This window comes from Blennius ocellaris (genome assembly GCF_963422515.1).
Source record: "Blennius ocellaris genome assembly, chromosome: 11".
Taxonomy (NCBI): domain Eukaryota; kingdom Metazoa; phylum Chordata; class Actinopteri; order Blenniiformes; family Blenniidae; genus Blennius; species Blennius ocellaris.
The window spans coordinates 11,422,876-11,438,243 of NC_137660.1; the positions used below are offsets into that span (position 1 = coordinate 11,422,876).

At 42.9% G+C, this 15,368-nt stretch overlaps 1 protein-coding gene across 2 annotated transcripts in view; it reads right to left on the reverse strand.

The window, feature by feature from the left end:
* plxnb2b (plexin b2b) overlaps nucleotides 1-15,368 on the reverse strand; it is a 130,858-nt gene that overhangs the window by 69,367 nt on the left and 46,123 nt on the right. Inside the window, exon 3 of one of the 2 annotated variants that reach the window (XM_080504314.1) lies at nucleotides 11,589-11,688. The exons of the other annotated variant lie outside the window; for it this stretch is intronic. The gene's annotated coding sequence lies outside the window, so the exon portion shown is untranslated. The remainder of the gene's footprint in view (nucleotides 1-11,588; nucleotides 11,689-15,368) is intronic. 2 annotated transcript variants of the gene reach the window in all.

Sequence of the window (15,368 nt, forward strand, 5' to 3'; positions counted from 1 at the left end):
AGCTGACATGATCCAGATGTTTGATTTGGTTCAGGTTTTACACTGCATGCCCTTCTCAACGCGACCTGAACAGTTGTGAGCTTATTCAAAGTCCCGCATTGGGGGGTCAGTTTAGCCAGCACTGCCACCAATTTTCAAGCAATGTAGTATTGAAAAATCCTCACTATGAGCACAGCTCAACATGAGGCTTCAGGGCATGCAGTACACATGACAGGCCTTTAGGGGTGCTGTGACTCACCACTCACTCTCGTTCTATAGGTCTCTGGCTATGCTCGTCCTGCTGCTCGACTGGAGCTTGTAGTCCCCTGATTGCTGTTGTTATTTGATGACGTCACGCAGGGAGAGAGGGGGGCGATTATGTCATCTTTTTTCCACAGTCTTTGCCATCCACACCACGGGGGGTCTGAATGCACGAGCCGGGGTTTTCAAATTTCCCCACTCTTGGACCCGTGTTTAAAAAAAAGCTGTTTTCACGCTTCTAAAACACCGCCTCATGAGGAAGATAGGCCAAAAACGGCACATTTAGGTTAACCAGTTTCCTGGTGTGGACGGCCCTTAAAGATAGGCTTGTGTTGCACAAAGAAAAGTATGTAAATTTCACCTATGGTTGGTCTCAGAATGCTTCATTCTTAAGGGCTGCTCTCCTTGATTTTGTCATGCGACTATAATAAATATAACTATGAAGTGGTGTCTGAAAAGCATACTTGGAATCAGAATGACTGAATGAGACTGAATCTTTGTGAAGCAGTATAAGTGGAATCTGGTGGAGTTGGTCCATTTCCTTGATTGGTTCTATTCTACCTCTGCGGGAGACATGTCGGGCTTGTGGCCTGGCAATCCACATCCTGAACAGTCGCTGACAAGTCACATCTGAGTGGTAGAAGTGGAGGGGTATAGAAGGGGGGGATGTGGTTGGGGGGGGTGGAAGAGGAGGTGGTGTTGGTGGGGTGTAACTACTGATTGTTACCATGGCAATGGCGGACCAAGGATCAGGAGGATGGATCGCATGGCGTGCAGCTCTTGATAGCTGCATGAGGCCACACGTGTGAGATATTCCAAAGGTTTATAATCACTGTCAGCCAGCAGCTCAAGTGGTCTGTGTGCACACATGTGCATTTGTGTGTGGGCATTTGTATGTGTGTGTGTGTGTGTGTGTACGCGCAGCAAGTTGCATTGCAAATCTTCCTGGGAAACTCATCTGGCCTAAGCTTCCAACTGGCAGTGAAATCCTAAAATCCTACCTACCAGCTTTCTCATGAGTGACAATCTTCTCTCACAGGCCCCTTGTGGGTTCTTACTTTTAGAAGAAAAGAAATATATAATAGATTTTATTTTTCTTGAGAAAGTGGGCTGTATGATTCTAACAAGAGATCGTCTGTGTTGGGAGAATTAAAAACAGCTTGCTGCGCTGCTGCACATTAATCCAGCATCACCTGTGTTTTCTTGTTTCTCGATCATAGCTTGTATGTACACCAACAGCAGAGTTACGTAACCACTCATTTGGGATCAAATCAATGCCAGCTTGCTTTTAAAAAGGAAAAAAAAAATGTCATCATCATTTCGCTGTGGTATGCCCATCGAGTCGCTCCACTCATCAACTTGCACACTGAATTTTCATTAGGAGGCACTTAATAGAGACAGGCACGTTTAGAGTCCCTCCTCTGGGTGGGTGGCTTGTGTCGATTAGGCCAAGTTAATCTCTATCACAATAAATAACATTGATTACAAATGCTGAATGCTGAGGGGAAGGGTGGTAAAATTAAAGTGCAAAGCAGGACCGGGGTGACAGATGACAGGAGCCGTGGCGATGAATAACGGGAGATTGGCTGGGAGATATAACTGCGTGAGGGTGTAGAGGAGTGTGAGAGATTGAGAGCGTGCACGCACGTGTGTGTGTGTGTGTGTGTGTGTGGGGCAGGAAGCTCGACGGGGTAACCACAGTCAATCCTTTATGACCATCATGTTCAGAGTGTGTCAAGAGTGTCACACCACTAACAGACACCGGGCTTTTCTGTCAGCACACATGCACTGCGAGTCCACAGAGAATCAGATGCAGTCTCACGTTTCCTCCGTTCGAGGTGAACATTAACAAAAACAAATCAAACCAAACACATAATGGTAGCGCTGCCGTGGCGGCGGACAATAATTTGCACTGCACACTTTGGGGTGAGGTAGCGTTTTTTTTTTTCCTGCAGACACTCGGTTCAGCTGAGGGTCACAGCGCAGGGACAAATTGTTTTCAACTAAATCCAATCCTGAGCAGCTACAATAACTTCTTCATGGTAGAAAAAGTCGCAGAATTATGCTCATGCGCCGCAAAAATGGGATATTTAGTTTTACTCTTGTCATAAAGAGAGGAGGAAAAAATTACTTATGTGCATCCCTCATCAAATTTATCTTTTCATATTGAACTGAAATTACTTCTCCATCTGCATGATTCAGGTTTAAATGGCCAGTCATTCTGTACAAGAAATAAGGAGGAAAAAAACACTATCGTCTCAAGGGCAATGGACCTTGCACAGCTTAATAGATCTTTCCTACCTTGGTATGCTGTCTGGATCTGTTTACGATGCAGCATGCCCAACATCCAAATCGGGGATTGCGTGGCTGCTGTCAGGATTACCGGCCTGCTCTTTCAGTTTTTCATTAAATTGCTGTATCGGAAAACAACAACAACAATAACCCCCCCCAAAAAAAAAATCCATCAGCCTCTTTGTGGAAGACGATTTCACACAGGACACGTTTATGTGTGGGAAGACTTTTCTTTTTAAATATACCATCTATAACGCTGTGCTTCCTCATGAATAAATAAATGATCTGACAGACTCTGCAGTGACAGAGACACATGGGCTTTTTGTGTTTTGTGGACGAGAGTCACACTGAATCTGTGTGAGGAGGCCATAAATCAAGAAACAGCTTATGACCAAAGGATGGACATCAAATACAGTATTTTTTCTAAGCTGTAAATAGTTTAATATCTAAGCTCTTTATCCTATATAGGGCACGGCATGATTTGTTTGACACCGTGGAGTGGAATCCTCTTACTTTCGTCTTTATGAGGTCAGCAGCGGAAATGGACAGAGTTCAGACAGATGGGACCTGAGGAAATGAGGCAGGGAAAAGAGATAAAATTCAAAAAAAAAAAAAAAAAAACACGAGGCAGAGCATCGGAAGCAAGAAAGAAGGATGAAGACCATAATAGGTGGCGAGACAGAAACATGTAAAAATTAGGAAGGAAAGATTAGAGACAATTAGAAAAATGTAGGAACAGGGGCAGAGGAGATTAAAAGGTTCGGTGTGTTTCAACCAGACTTCTCGTTGTGTGGCAATACTTCAAAACTCTCCTTCATGACATCGCAGGTGGGGAACTTTTTAGAACTATATACAACATATTTTTCAGAAAAGAGTATGAGCGAGTAAATAGGTGAGACAGAAATCGTCCCTTCCTTCAAGTACCTCTGTATGTCCATTTTCCTACCATGAAGGCCTTCACCCGAAAGTGTGCGAGTACCACTTCAACGAATATCACACCTTACCCCTCTCTGTGATGGCAGGCCTTTCACAGTGCCTCGAGTTGTGGCTGTTAGCACAGTGATAAACACTTCAGATTTTGTCTGATAAAATGTCAAACGAGTTTGTTTGGGCATAATCTGACCTGAGAGACACAATGAGGAACAAGCAAAGTTATAGTTTAGATGGTGTGGTGAGGATTTCAACAGGGCCAGAGCAGCAATAACCCATAAATATGCAACAATAATCTAAAAATAGGAGTAATTTCTAAAATTCTTTACAATAAATACATCGTTTTATGAACCCTAAGGTACGATCTGAACTCCTACCTGCTAGTGTTGTCACATTACTGGCAACAGCTAATAAATTAATTGTCTGTGCATTTTCTGTTGCAGTGTGAATATTTGAACAACTCAGTAGAGTTTTAACACATCAGTGACTTCGTGAGCTGCAAGGTGGATTGCTTTCACAGTGGCCTTACTGTTGGCAATGCTGGCAGTGATTTTCAGTGCTGGATTTGAGTGACATTGTACCCCTGCCCCAAGTGGACATATTAGGAATAGCAATTACTTTGATACCAATTCCACTCTCCACTCTTGTTTTATTTCTGTGTGATTTCCACACTACTCAAGGTTATCCCATGGATCGAACTAAATCCTCCGGTGGGACAAGTCAAAATGTAATGGTTAAATGCTTAAATGTGAGGCAACAGTTGCTTTTGCCCAAAGCCTGATCACATAATCTAAATGGTGGGTATAGAGTCAGTAATGGAAAATAAATTATACTTCATCATGGTCTGAGTTTAATTTCCGACAGTGTCAGAAACAACCGTTGTCTCACTACACCACAGTCTGACCTCTACAAATAGCTGCAGCTGCTAACAACCAAGAGAAATGCAACAGAAAATGACAACGATGAAAGGAACAGCAGCGCTGCACAAAGACAATTGTTCAATAGCCATGTCTCATATTATATATTATTATATCTCAAACCTTTTTCCTGGACATAAATGTTACTGAAACAGCTGTTTATTTGTTTGTTTTGCTTTGTTATGGACTTCCTTAAGCCACCGGCGGTGTACATACATGATGTGCAGGATAACTAAATAATGCACACTGAAGTGTGTTTCTGCAGCCATCACCTGGGATTTAGTGAGAAGAGAGACGTTGTGCAAGCAAAGTCAATGTTGTGCCCCAAGATGAAGCAGATTCAAAATGATGTTAAAAGAAGGTTAAAATCGCACAGTCTGCAGAAGTCTTTGGAGAAAGTGAACATGTGTGCTGAATTTCAAAGGATTCCTGCAATGTATTTGGAAAATTAGCAAATTTGCCATCTTGCAATTGATGAAGAAGTTACAAAAGGTACAACCATGAAGGCTCAGGTGCACTGCGAACTGTTATCTAACCACATAATCAGCATTAGAGGAAGTGTTTCTGTGATTTGGGCCGTCACTTTTTAAATAGGATCTGGATCAATTCACAGTGTTACAAAGTGGCTGTGAAGCTAATATATGAACTCATAAGTTGATTTTGTGAACGGTGGCTCTTTTAGGGAAACAGAAAGAGTGACAAAACTTGTTTCTGCAGTGCTCTCACTGTTCTCTTTACATTGGGTGATTAAGCAACAGATTTCCCATCAGTCACAGAGGAATGGAGTCCCACTTAGTTGCACCTGCTTACCAAGACATCAGGCTCCTTAGTCCTGATTGACTGTACTCTTCTTGCCCTTCTTGCTGTCTGGCCCGTTAACTCCGCTGGCCCCCCGCACACTGATGTGGACACTTTTTTCCCCTGCCCAGGCCACGGGGTCCTCTGTGAAAATGACTGGTCACCAAGTGCTGTCTGAAGTGAAGCTTTGAGAAAAAAAAAAAAAAAAAGCGCGAGAGAGAGCCTTTTTCCACTTGACTGCTCAGATCTGCAGGAACCAGTCTGCTCCTAAAGCTGCCCTACATCTCCTCCCCCACCACCATTCTCCCCTCCCTCTATCTTCTTTAAGAAATGAAGCAGGCACACAGAAGGGCTTCTGCTCGTCTCCGTCCTAGGGGCAGGAACGTGGCCCTGACAACTATCTCCTCCCCGCTACAAGCAATCCCTCTCCGCCGGGCTGCCAAAGAAAAGTGTTGATGCTAACAAAATGCATGACAGCCGCTCACTTATGTTAACAGCCAGCGCACAGAGAAGAGCGGCGTCCCTCCGCTTGAGTTTGGTTTTATTTTCAATCACCCGGTCTAACATCTGAACTGTGCAGTCCTGTGGGGGGGGGGGGGGGGGGGGGGGGGGGGGGGGGCTGACAATAAGCCCAGACAGCTCCGCTGCGCCAGTGGTTTGAACTCTTTTGTCCTGCGGGGAAGGGACGGGTGTGTCGGATGGGATAGGGGGTAGAGGAGGTGCAGGCTGTCTGGGGAGGGTTAGCAAAAATGCAAAAAGAATGAGAGCAAAAATGGAGGGAAGGGGGCCCATCAATATTCTGTCACGGCAGCCGAAGAGAGCTACCGCTGCAGAAATGCTTAGAGAACACAAGAAAGACATAAAGAAAAGTTTACTTTATTTTCACTTAGAGATGGGAGATAAAAAAAAACAGGGGCGTAATCAATGTCAGTGGACCGCTCTGAGTAATCAGAAAACTAAAGGCACAACTGTACTTGTAATGTTTGTACATGCTTTTGGGAGCTCCACAGGGCTTCAATCATGACAACATTTGTCACTCAAAGAGGAATCACAAACTATTCCTGGAGGAGAGAACCTCACAAGCAAACTCGTGAAAAGAATTTGGACAGTTTAAGGTAATACTTTTAAGCTTAATTTATCACCTCCTTTTTAGTAAATACCACTCAAAGAAGAAGAAGAAAACTGCTCCAAGTCTGCAGGGTTTTACAGATGAGCGGATAGCCGTCACTCTGATTTCTCAAATGAATCACTCCAGACAGACAATGCCAGAGAATAAACCAGGCCTCACATATTTATTCTACTGTAAGCTACTTTCTTATGATTTAATATGAATATGGTGCCCAAAGACTCCAGCTGACCTGCTGATGGAGAACAATTTCTTTCTTATTATTGGAGAAATAAATTGTCCTGCAGACCTGTCGACACATTGAAAAAACCCAATGACAGCTTCCATAGGCCGATCCACTGCAGCACTTTTAATGCATGTTAAGCGGATGGGACAGGCAAATTAAAATCCATATCAATTACTTCTCATCTCCAGTGACTTCAAAAGGTGAGCAGTGTTTTTAAGATTAAAGAGAAGGAAAAAAAAAAAAAAGCAGCCGTCAAGTCGACATCATCAAAACATGTCAAGACTTACTAGTGGCTGCATGACAGGCGGACGGCCTTAAAATGAACACTCACTAGTTGAACCAACTGATAATGTTGGTGGCTTCTAGCAAGCGGGTGGCATTAAATTATTTAACAGAGTAATTGCACACACCCCTAATTTGCCCCATATATCAATCATTGCCCCCCCCCCCCCCCCCAGGACTTCTGGAGTACAAATGGCCAATTACAGACCAAACACAGCAGCTTTTCACACATTTGGAACATGCACATGTCAAGTGTATTGAATGGCTTCAAAATATTGAAAGTTAAAATCATTTTGGAAAAGAAGCTCTCACATGGATATTGTTTTTCTTTCTGCAGCAACAGTCAAAACAAATCCAGGCTGCTTGAATATAGTCATTATAAGAGGGTTAAAACAATATATGTATATATATTGTATTTTCTTTGAAATGACAAATGGAAGAAAAGAGCCAGACACATACATAGAGCCAAGCATTTCTTTCAAAATCAACTCTTATTAATGCTCAGGTGTCAGCAGGCATTCACAAGCTTTCAAAAAGCCCCTGGCACTATTATCTAAAATACAAAACATCTTCATTTTCACTGATCCCCTCAAACTCACAACACCTCCCTCGTTTCTCCCCTTTTTTTCATCTCTTCAATCCCTCTAACGAAACACTGCATCAAAGCCCAGCTTTTCTGGAGAGCCATCACACAGGCTCAATAAAGCCACAAGTGCGTCGCTGGTATCACATCTAAGATAGCATATCACAATGAGTGGGCTTCGGGGGGGGGGGCTCCCTCATCCGCAACAGATACCGCCGCTGTTGGTTTTTCCTCGTCTGGCTGGCAGTGACTGAGCAGGGCTTTCCAAGTTTGCATCAACCAAGTCGGAGCTCTTTCGGAGTGTTGATTGTAACACAGAGCCACACGCACACGAAACCCACAGAGACAGAGCCCTCTAACCAAGAACATCACAGTGGAAAATGCACATGTCAATTGTTTTGATCAGCCAAAGCAGATGGTGGACCACCTAGCAACATATCACTGTTAAAAGGAAGAAAAAAATAAATAAAACAGGCAAATTTAGTTTTATTTTCCTTGGACTCTATTTGCTGTTTGGCATAGTTTACAGTGTCAAAAAACTAAACTAAACAGCAGTGGGGATAGTGCTTTTATTAAAGGTATTTTTAAATCGGTTGGGGAAAGTCTTCATTGTTTTACCATCATCCTTGTCCAATAGTGACTGTTTCCGTGTCATTATTTGTATTGTCTCAATATAGCCGTGTTCATAAACTGTGAATTAATGATAGAAATACAGTTCGGTTAAGGATTCATCTTTTTCAGTCAAAGTTTGTGACAAAAAAGAAAGGGTGACGTTTTCATGAGGGTTTGTAGGTGTCAGATAAAGTAGTAAGGACATGAGATATGAAAGTAAGTCAATCAGTATAAAGTGGTAAAAAACAAGTTAACTTTATGTCCAATAAAAGAAAATATTAAATGTAATGAGCATCATAATAATCATTTCAATAATCAGCATCTACTGCAGAGACTTAATCTAGCCTTTACCTTCAACTAAGTGCATGTCAATTATTGCCTGTCAATCAGCCGTTGACGGCAATAGTATTTATTTGGAAATGTCAGAAAACCTGGTTTTCAGCCATAATTTGTGTGCAGCCTGACTGTGAGATTCAAGTTAGTTGTGGGAGAGTTGGCAGCTGTTTCAAAAATATTTGACATTTCTTGTCCACTCTGCTGGTAATATAGTGTTAATTATGAAGTAAAAATGATTCACCAGAGGGGATAAATAGACAAGAGGAGGGCATAACCACCTGCCACAATCCACATTTCACCCAGCAAGCCCTAACCTGCAAATACCATCTATCCATATTAAATTCTGCTCTATCAAGTTGAGGGTCATGGAAAGCAAGAGCTGACACAAGCACAGAGAGACAGACAACTCTCAAATTCACACTTACGGACAATTTATGGTCATCAGTTAACCTTGCATGCATGTTCATGAACATTAGGAAGAACCAATCTCCTTGGAGACCAACCAAAAAAAAACAAAAAAACAAATGCAAGCACACGGAAAGGCTCGTCCTACAATCAAATCCACGTAATTCTCCCGAACAGTGAAAACCACGAGACCGCCATTCTCCCTCACGGCCAATATCACTGTGAAAATATTCCATGAAAAGTAACGAGTTGAAATCTTCCTGTAGTTTTAAATGTTTTCATTCTAGCTGATAAAATTATGTTACATAGCACATTTTGGGATGTAAATACTGGCACAAAAGCACCCAAATGACATTTTAAGGTTATAACTGAAAAAAGGCTGCTTTTACTATAGTATTTTTATAAACCAAGGGGTCAGGAGAAAAAATCTTAAAAAAAAAAAAAAAAAGCTGTGTATTGAAAAGAAAGCGAGACAATAAAAAAGTAACAACTCACCCACACAATTTTATATTCATTTTTGACTTTTGACTCCAGTCTTTGCATTTTTTCATGAAACAGTGGAATATCTTACTTCTCCACATCTCGAATGGTTATTCAAATTAAACCATCCTTGAGAAGTAAGGGTGAAAATTCTCCTTGTTAACAAACCATCGATATCTGAACTCGGAGCAACAGTTTTTTTTTCGGGAAAGCGAAAAGTTCACTAACCTTGCGATTGATCTTTAATAATGTGTGCATTTATAAATCTCTTATTCTGAACAGTATTAAAGAGCAACTGCAGTTAAGTAAGGGGAAAAAAAAACATAGAAATGTATGATTCCAAGATAATAACTGTGATGCCCAATCCAGGCCTGCCACAGAAATACCTGCTGATGCTGGTCAGAGAGCTCGTCTCGGGCCCCGTTTAAAGGGGGCATTTTTTTAACATGATAACACCTTGAGTTTCTCGCCTCGTTTTGAAAATTCCTGTAAAAATAAAATGTCACGTGCCCTCGTGTCGCCATTACAGTAACGGCCCCATTTCAGTGGCAAACGTTTTTGAGGTTTTGTTTGAGAAAAAGTTCTTGTTTACACATCAATATTTAGCAAACAATGTCGTTTTCAACACACACACACACACACACACACACACACACACACACACACACACACACACACACACACACACACACACACACGCACCCACGCACCCACACAGGTCATGGAGAGATGACCAAAATGGATTGCTGCTGCCATTGTTGTTATTGTCCATCTACTCGCATATGCCCAGAAGAACTATTTATTATGGCCATGGTGCAAATGCACAGTAGGACTAGTACAGAAAAGTTGCACTTTCTCCCGCCGTCTACACAAAGACGGACTGGGAGCATTTTCTAAAAGTTCCACCTTGGGAGCTATTATCAAAAAGTTGCATTTTCAGTGGCTCTGAGCAGAGCTGTTGGGTAAACACACTATCAAAATGCAGTGGAAGTTTTACGATTTCACTTGACAAGGCCGTCATGTGGTCAACTGGGCTGAAAACATAGACTTCCTGAAACAAAAATACTTGAAAATGTGTGTAACACTTGTTCTATATTTACTTGTACTAGGAAAAACAAAACCGTTTTTCCCGTACATCAACTTGTGCTTGTCACTCTTTTGAACTCACCAGCATTTCTTGTTGAAAAACACCCTGCATAAAAACGATAATGTTTTCATTGAGTTTCAATGAGTTCTGTCTCTTTGTAGTTGCAATCGCTGCAACATGTTCTCTTTGAGTGTCAATTAATCCCTGTGTTTTTATATATTCTGTGGTCTCCTTTATTGATATAAACATTAAACCGGTTTGTCACAATAGCCAAAAAGTGATAAGAATTTGTAAAAGCAAAAGATATTTAGTCTCAACCACTAGTGTTGACATGGTTTAAAGCCAAGTATTGGTTGAAGCCAAGAGCCAGCAGAACAAATCTGGATCACTTCACATAACAATTTGACCTTTAGCCAAAAAGCTAAGTGTCCAATAAATGCAGCGAACGACATAAAAGATGCCACAAATAATCAGCCACGAGAGCAGTTTTAGCTACAATAATTGGTAATTCTATGTTAACGGTCTGAGATTAGCCATCTATTGTATTCTGTGCACATTGTAAAACCCCTGAGGCGTATGTGTGATTCTGAGCTACATAAACAAATTTAAATTTTGATTGGAATAAATAGGGTGTATGTGCTTATTGAGAAGAGGAAAATAGCAGCCTTGGAAAATTAAAGAGGAATCGTTCGAGTGACAGAGCAGATGTAGAAAAGTCCTGAAGTCAATTGAACCTTCACATAACTCACACACATGACCGACCATGGGCTTTTTCTTTTTTTTTCCCACCGATTCACCATTCCAGCCAATTACACTTTCAGGGAAAGCGCCTACCACACAAAAGATATTCCCAGTCCAATTTCTCTTCCCCTATCTGAGCCCCCACATCCTCGGTGCACAATCAGACAAGACTGGGGCAAAGTGCACATTTGAATCGACAGTGCAGATGGGATAAAAAGGAAGAAAATACAGTGGGGAGAAAAAAGTAAGTTCAAGTCAGAGCTATCTGACTTCCTTTGATCAGGAGGAACGGTGGATTAGAAAGGATTCTCCAGAAGTTTCCATCTAAGCCACATAACATTGTATAAACCCACCAGTAAACGTTACAGCAAACTCAAACCGACTCCAAGGTCAGATTAGACAACTCCACAGCCCCCTCCCTGCACTGCATCAGGCAACAGCTTTTCTGCCTTGGACCAAATTACTCTTCAGTATTAGGTCACCGAGCACTGGTCAACATGATTTTCACTTGGTAAAGACGGAAAAAAACAAACCATTTATCTTCAGCCTTGGTTCCGTTTCTTTTCCTGTGATGGATGTCGCTTCACTGAACCAAACAGGTCAACTGTACCGCCGTGCGTTCGGTGTGGATTTCTGAGAGAGGATCAGACAAAGAGTGACAAGAGCTACATTTCTCCAGGGGTGGCAACTACTGAAAACTCTGATGTTTTCTGCCTACAATGGCCCGCCAGCTTCTCTTGAACTTTCAGTGTCACATCGCTGGAAACAATTTGAGATTGTGTTGGGAATGTGTTCGCGTGTAGGTTTGTCCTCTGAGGGAGAGTATTATGTCTGTGGGGGTGGACTGATGAGACAGGCATGCAGACTCCCTTTTTGAGTCGTCAATCACCTCCGTGTACAGTAAATGATTTTTCAACAAGCTCCGGGGTGATGGATAATCAACAGGAAAGGGCAGGCAGAGTGCTCCTCTCCGAGATTTTTCTGCGGACGACGGCGGGAGGAGAGGGTCCCTATGGCTCTTGTTGTGCTGTGCACATTTTTCCATTTGGGCGCTAACGTTAAATGTAGCGCCCCGGGCCAAAAGCGATGATGAATTCACCCTCCTGGCAGCTTTGCTTGTTTCAAAGAAACACTCAGGACGGGAGACATTGGGAAAGGGGGAGGCAGTGATGTCTGGGAACATGAAGTCTCACGTTGAATGAGAAGCTGCCAAACGCAGCCTCTGCAGCTCTTCATCAGGGCCGGTGGTCCTGAAGGGGTGGCTGCTCCAGGCAAATGCTAAAAACTGCCAGCCAAGCGACACATCTGTGCAGCTGGGTTCCCTCAATGCCGTGAAGCATTCAAACCCCCACAGCAAATCGAATCACGTGAGTGAGGGACAAAGAGAGAGAAACTACACAGGAGCTGACAGAAACAGTGAGAAGTTGGGGGTATGTGTGGCTTCTGACTCCAAATACCCAAACCAAAACTTTCTCTCCTCTTCGGGGTTGGCCACACTCAGCCAAAACCAAAAGTAGCCCTCAAAAGGCGCCAACGGAATGCAAAGCAAGTCTCCCGGTAATTCTCCCCTTGCAATCATTCTTCTTGTCCCTCTCCAGCCGTATAGCTCGTGTAGTTTGTCTCTATTTATTTTCATGGGGGCATAATTAAAGCCCACTGTTTATGTTGTTTATAATCAATTAAGATGATTCACCGTCTGGCGAGACTAGTTTTTTTCACCTGATGGTATTGTTGTTGCAGCATCTCTGGCTCGCTCTTGCTCCACCGGAGGAATTTATTCTGATCTGATGCAGCAGTTTGTGGTGACATTTACTTTACATATGATGCCGTTTGCCTCCACCTCTCTAACTGCATTCATCTTTGTTTTGCGAGCCACACTTTCGATCAGTTAGCAACTAAACCTACAATTTTGCACAATGTCAGCCTGCTTTCCAAAACAATGTATTAAATAAAAGAAAAAACAAAAGAATGCTTCCCAAACATGCTCTTGATGTTGGGAGAATTCACATCGAGGATTACAGTAAGACAAAGGTTTTTTTTGGGAAAGAAAAAATATTTACGCAAAGCTTTTCATTTTTTGTTGTTTTTCTTTTGGAGAGAGTGGAAAGTCCCACACAGTGCCAAAGCTAGCGAAGGCCCAGGCCAAATGTCCAAGACTCGCTTATGGCAATAAGGCTTTTAATCTTCAGCCAGCTGCAGTAAACTCCCAAGTCCAGTGAGCCTCTCTATACGCTTGTTTCTGCACGTGTTATGCACACTGCACAAACACCGTTTGCAGATACTTTATGTGATGTCTGAATTACGTGGACCTCATATTTCAAGAGCGAACACCCAGCCCCTGCCAGAAAGTGGACTGACCTCATTTGTATGACCAATTTTAATACATTCGTCTCACATTTTACAGCAGCCACATCCACCACTTTCTGAATATTGTACTTGTTTGTGCTGAACCATGCCTCTCTGTCCCCTCACTTATTCATAATGCACTGATTTATTGGTAATTACTTAGTGACAGGGTTTCTGTCACTGCACCATGACTGTCAGCACCAACGTTTTCAGCTTTTTTAATAAGCAAAGGAATAATATAATGAGATGTATGATTACAATATGTTCTCAGCAGCAATAACAACCTTGCTTATTACTCATATATGCATGCCAGCCTTGTATAATGTGAAGTGTGACCTTAAGTTTTATCATGGCAATCATGACCCTGTCCAGGATTTCCATTAAAGAATATCTGTCTCATTAGATTATGGAATGCAATCTGTGCAGGGCGAGATAAAGTGGTACCAGGTCACACACTCAATATCTCATCATTATGTAACAACGGAGAGTGCAGATATTGCTCTCCACGTGTGCACGCAAACAGACACAGACACACACATTTTTTTCCTTTTCAGATTACAGTCACACTGGCAGCCTTTTCATCAATTTACAACACAGAACATAAACTGCATGGCATAGAGGAATTTGGGATTTGTGAGCGAGCGGCTGGAAACGTGAGCGGGCCAAATCCTATGGAGGTTTTTAACACTGCCTTCCATTTCTACTTTTTCCATCTCATTACAGTGCACTTTGAATACTAATGGCCGGTGTTAGCGCAGCAACTCGGCACTAATGATTTACACCGCAAAGTAAATACACTAAGATGCAAGCAGGGCAAACAGGCCTTGGAGGTATTATTCAGGGACATTCCTGTGCGCGTGGTAACTGCAGTTTCATTTGAAAACATTATTTATGAGAACAATTTCCCCAACAGGAGAAAATGGTAACGGCTCTTAACACCTCCTTCCCTCTTGAGAAGGAAAATGTCATGCAAATGGATGATTCCTCATGTGCTCAAATCCCCCTCAAATGCTGCCCTGCAAATCACTTAATGCAGCGGGGGAATGGGCATTTTTGCCTCGTCTTACAGTGCCTCTGAGATGGAGTAGGAGATTGTCACTGTGTAATTCCACTCGTTGCTACGTGCCAGCACAACCCTCCCTCAAACATTTCAGCCATGATTTTGCGATATAAAAAAAAAAGAAGAAAGAAAGACAAACAACCCCCCCCCCCCCTTCCGCCCTCTCAGCTTTTTACCCATTTGTGGTGAAATTATTTTTAGGTTTAGAAATCCATGAGAATGAGAAACAGACACAGAGAAAGGGGAGGGAGGGAGATGCTCCTTGCAACGCCAGTGGATTATTGGCAGCTTGCTAAATCCCATCAGAAAGGATGGGGTAGAAACATATCACTCTGTGTTACATGAAGAATAAGAGCTTTAGCACATTGTATAGCCGGGGCCTGCTGCGCTGCCCTCCTCGCCACACTCCTTCTCCTCTCTCCCCTCTGACTGCCGAGCCACTCCCCGGGAATTAACCCCGTAGTCATTATGCTGGTGAGGGTCACTGGATCTGTGGCATGTGTGGAAACACCAGTAGTTCTCTGGCTTCAGTACTCCGCCTCAGGCGTCCTGCCTGCCCCCACACACATGCAGAGACACATGTGCATCCAAAACTGAGTGGTGTCATGCACATAGAGAATACCCACACAGCCAGGCTGGCTGCCCAGTCACTCGTCGGCCTGCTTAATAAGGACAGCAAATAGTCCCTGCAGCACTAAAGGCACAACAACAGAAGCCATGATATTCTCCCTGTAGCTGGAGCTGGACTTTAACTGTCTCCAGGTCCAAGCAGAGGGCTGGCGGTTCACAAGGCTAAATGCACACGCTCCATTTGAATTAGAGCTGAATTCATGAGGTGACAGGGCTTGTTTTCTGCCGCAGCCACCAGGGAGAAGCCAGCAGGGCTATCTCCTAAACCAGCAGCACA